Genomic DNA, 4,749 nt, shown 5'->3' with positions numbered 1-4,749 from the left:
TTTTTTTTTTTTTTTTTTTTATGATAGGGTTCCATGATTTAAGGAAGTTTGAAAACCACTGGATAGGATCATGCAGGCATAAACTACTTGATAACAGCTTGTATCGGTATCCATTAATTATTGATACAATTATTGCATTCTGTTATAGTCAAGCAGAATGCAGTAATTCTTAGATTATTAATCCATGCCCTCAGGCCAGATGAGTGGCACAGGGCCTGTCCATGGGCTGTTGTCATCTGGCCTATTGGGGTTCCCCACACATTTGGAAATTTGGTGGCAGGAGAAGTGATGGTAGCATTAGTTACTGCAGCAATGGGAGCTTTGGCAAGCAATGCTACCACTGCTCCCACACCACCACATTTCCAGATGCATGGGGAACCCCCAAGATGGATGACATGGCTCTGCAGGGTGGATCTGGCCCATGGGCAGGATCTTAGTCCCCTCTGTCCTAATTTACAGTCTCATAAGTGATCCTAATTAATAAGATGTTTAAAGCCATCCCATCTAAATACCTCCCCATGTACTGTGCAGTTTTTTTGGGTGATCTCAGTAATTGGAGTATATTAATAGCAAAATGCAGGAAAGGGTATGCATCTGAACTTTGGGTTTCTCATTAGGTTTCTGTCTTGAGTATACTGTGTCCCCTGTGTCTTGATACACAGAATTCCTGTGGTAGAGACCATGCAGGGGGTGAGAGATTCCTTTTCAAAAGACCATTCTCATATTTACAAGAAAAAACCTAGTGAGCACAAACCTAGGGATAGCTCCTAAGGGCTGTCCTGGAGACCTTCAATTTGAATGTGTTCCTCCAGCTCAGACTTCTGTGGCCCCAGACAGACCTTCCTTGATGGAGCTTAGCATAATCTTGCCTGTGATATTCTGGCACTGACACCCAATTTTAGAGTCTACTTCTGAGGTGCCCAAGCAGCACAAGGACAAGCACTCAAAACTTTCCTGTGCTTCACTGCAACAGACACCTTGGTACTGACTTCTGTCCTGGTTCTGAGAACTTCAGTGCCAGCTGCTCCACTGAGACATGGTTCCTACCAGTCCATCCTGTTCACAAGTGCTGATGCAGTGTTGCTTCAGTTCATGGCATGGAACGTGATATGATGGTATAGCCAGTTCTGCAGTCCCTGCAGCTTTCCTGGCTTTGCCACCAACTGGGGATCTTCCAGCCCTGCCCATTCCAACTCCCAATCAGAGACCAATCCTTAATTCTTGTTTCTTTAGTACTATTAGTATTGGGGGGTGGGGAGGGGGAGGAGACAGAGAGATCCTTCTGGTTATATTTAACCTTTTGCATCCATGTGGGACTACAGTTTCTTTCCTTTGGCAATATAGATGGATGATTGGCTAAAAGCACCTTAAATGGGATGGGTGAAAGATACCTTCTATTCCCTGAAATTCCACCCTCTCCTTTTCCTTTTCTTTTGACAGCTCTTGGCTGGTTTCCAACAAGCATGACCCCATACCAAAACAGATCATTGGGGTTAAAACACACCACAGCTGGCTATATATACCTGGTTTGGGGCGGTGTCTCTTCCTAATCCTCCTTTCCTCTCCTTTTTCAAGGACCTCTCTATGAGATGGATACTGCTTTGACAGAAGGTTTTCTCCCTTAAAGCCCCAAGGGCCAGAGAGGAAGTTATTCTGCATTGCAGGAGAAGGGGCTTACATTGATTAATTCTTGGTCCCAGAAAAAGGAGTATGATGTTTGATCTTGTACTTAAGAAAGACGATAATCTTTAGTTCAAAATGCATTTTCATCCTAGGAATCTGGTTTGCATTTCTTGACCTTCAAGTAGCTTGTTTTTACATTTGTCATTCTCATAGAAAGTATTTTCCCCTTTGTAATAGGACAGAACCATTACCAATGCAAGATTCTAGTCTTTGGCCTCCTGATGCAACTTCACCAAGGTCGTCACAGTAGTGAAACCCCACTTTAGATGGAACAGTGTCACAGATGACCCTTACCTTGGCAGCTGGCTTGCAATGGCAGTTCCTCCCAGCAGGTAGAAGAAAACTTCCACACAATCCTGCATCTTTCAAAATCTTAGCCAAAAGGTGAAATCAAGACCAATCTTAGTTTGGAGACTGGAGTTAATAGCTGAAACTTCTGACTCCTTTGTTTAGAACCTGACTTGCTTGGGACCCAAGAGCCAGCAAGAACTGGAATTGTGCAGGTGGAGGCTGACTTGGTAAGTCAGAAATTGCTAATCCATTTTACATGGCCTCTGCAGCCAGCTGACATCTCGTACAAGACCACACTTCAGATGTTTACAGCCTGGGTTGTAGACTGCTTCCCTGGAAGACATCTCTTCTGGATGAGAGCCACCTATTGGACATGGCTGTTCCCTTGCTAGTCAGATCCTCCCTTTAATGGTGGACCTGTTCAATGCTTGCAAAAAAGAGGTCCCATGTTTTCCATCCCAGCCATTGCTTTTGGCTGATGGGTGCACCCCTACACCTTCTTATGAGGCATCCTATCAAGATTATTACAGATAATGGTTTACTTCAACAAGGTGCAGCCATCATCAGATATGCTTTTTGTTTGGGTACCTTTGGGTCTTCAGAAAAGCCGAGCAAACAGCTTAATAGATAAGTCTCCCTGGACTATGAATGGAGATCAAGGATGCAATCCTGCTGGCTATTTTCTGAGACAAGATTTCTCTACAGGCTAACTTATTGCTTCAGAAGTCAAGAAATGCCTGTCCTTTTGTTCCAGGGAGGAGCTCAGCTTGGGTGCACTTTCTAACACCTTCATTCCTATGGATGGGGAATCTTTTTTTTTTAAATGCTGCCTACCTTCACTTATAATTTTGTAAGTACTACACAAGGCAAGGGAGGACTCAGCCTGACTGATCCTTCTGGCCTCAAACTGAGGCAGAGCTAGTAGTCCTCTGTATGCCAATGAGGAACCTCAGGACTTTATAAATGCTTTCCCAGGAAGTTGGGAGATCACTTGGCTCTCTGCACGTGATCCTTATCAAAACAGGAATACTTATTTGCTTAATGATAAGTGGACCTGCTTGTCCTGTCAGGCACTTTCATCCTGAGAGAACTCAACTTGAAAGACTTAATCTGAGTCAAGCTGACTGGGTCCTTGTGCTATGCAATATCTCTTTCCTGCCTCCCCTTCACCGCCCCCACTTGAATGAGTGTTCCATTCCAAGAATACATATTGGAGCTGAAATGTAATAGCTGAACCAGCAATTAGGTGGCATCTTCATAGAAATCATGAATAGGCTATTGTAGGAATACTTGGGATAAGTTCCTCAAAGGACTGTCTATTTTCTCCCTGCTTCCCCTCCCTCACAAACATCTGGTGCCTCAGCTGGACCTGAATCTAGCCCTCACAGCCCTGATGGTTCCACCATGGCAGCTTGCGCACACTTCTGTTGGTCTCTGACAGATGCTTGCTAATGGCCATCATCTTCCCAAAAAGCATGGATGATATTTAGACCCTACTGGCGGATCCCACTCCCATGCTGTTTCTTACCCAGTAAGGTTTCCTGGTGGAGTTGCCTCAAATTATCATAGAATTGTAACTCTGTCAAGATTTACGTCCCATTGTTTTGGAGGTGAACGATGTCATCCTTCCCCTCCCCCCTCCAAACTTCACTTCTCCTTATCAGGCAGTTACATGCATTGGGCCTGGAGAACCTTATCTTTTCACTAGCAGAAGTCTAATCTTTTTGGGCTTTCTTTTTATAGAAGAATGTTCAAAGGAACAGAAGCTTCTGCCTAAAGGCTGTCTAAATTGAATCTCCAACCACATGAAATCCCTTCTGTCAAGTTGCTATAGAGTGGTCAAAACTGAAAACTCATTCTGCTAAAGCCTAAGTGATTTAAGTGGCTCCTGTGTGGAGAGTCTCCAGTTCTGACATCTCCAAAGCAACCATAAATATTCTTACCATGCATCTCACTATTGATGATGTTTCTAGAGGAGTTAGTGCATTTGGCAAGAGTCTTCCAGTCACTTTTTTGCATATGGTCTAGGAGCTACTTTGGAGCTACCTACAGTGGAATAAGTACATGAACAAGAACGTGAAGGGAAAGAACCAGTAATGGGAATTCTTTGAAATGTGTTGTCTACATGCAGATTTATCCTTTTCTGCCAACCCTTGAGGGTCCTAGTTTCTCTGGAATTCTTCAGAGCAGGAACTACAGACCAACCTTTTATAGCAGGAGTTTCAAACTCACTTGGGGCCATGGACTGGATGCAGACCACAGGGCTTCAGGTGGGCTGGACCCAACCTGAAGCATGAGGGCTGCCACAGTGGCTATCATAGCAGTGGGGCCAGGGGAAGTGCAGGATTAAGTGGGAATGAGCCAACCTTGCCACCAATGGCTATGCCTATCAGGGCTAAAGGGCCCAACTTCCAGTGCCCTTGAGTAGCAGAAAGGATCGTTGAAGCATAATTGAGCCAGAGCATGGATTATGACTCATACCATTCAACCTAACTAAAATCTAACTTTTATTAATTAGTAATACATTTAATATGTTCCTGCATAGAGAGAAAAACAGTTCAGTGGTCTTACCCAATCCCAGATGTTACTCTACATCACAAAAAAGGTGGCCAATCAGTTCCTGAATGTAGAGGGTGTTCATTCGTGGGTGTCACAGGAGTCCTACTTTTGGAGCCCCTCTGGACGTGTGGCTCCGCCCTCCTGCAGTGGGCCAACTGCCTGCTTACTCGCCTGCCATGCCTTGATCTTACTTGTGATTAATAGATGATTGAAATC

Source organism: Crocodylus porosus, unplaced genomic scaffold, assembly GCF_001723895.1.
Source record: "Crocodylus porosus isolate Cpor-Errol unplaced genomic scaffold, CroPor_comp1, whole genome shotgun sequence".
In the NCBI taxonomy this organism is placed as follows: Eukaryota; Metazoa; Chordata; order Crocodylia; family Crocodylidae; genus Crocodylus; species Crocodylus porosus.
The sequence above is the reverse complement of the archived record's forward strand: the minus strand, read 5'-3'. Positions refer to the sequence as shown.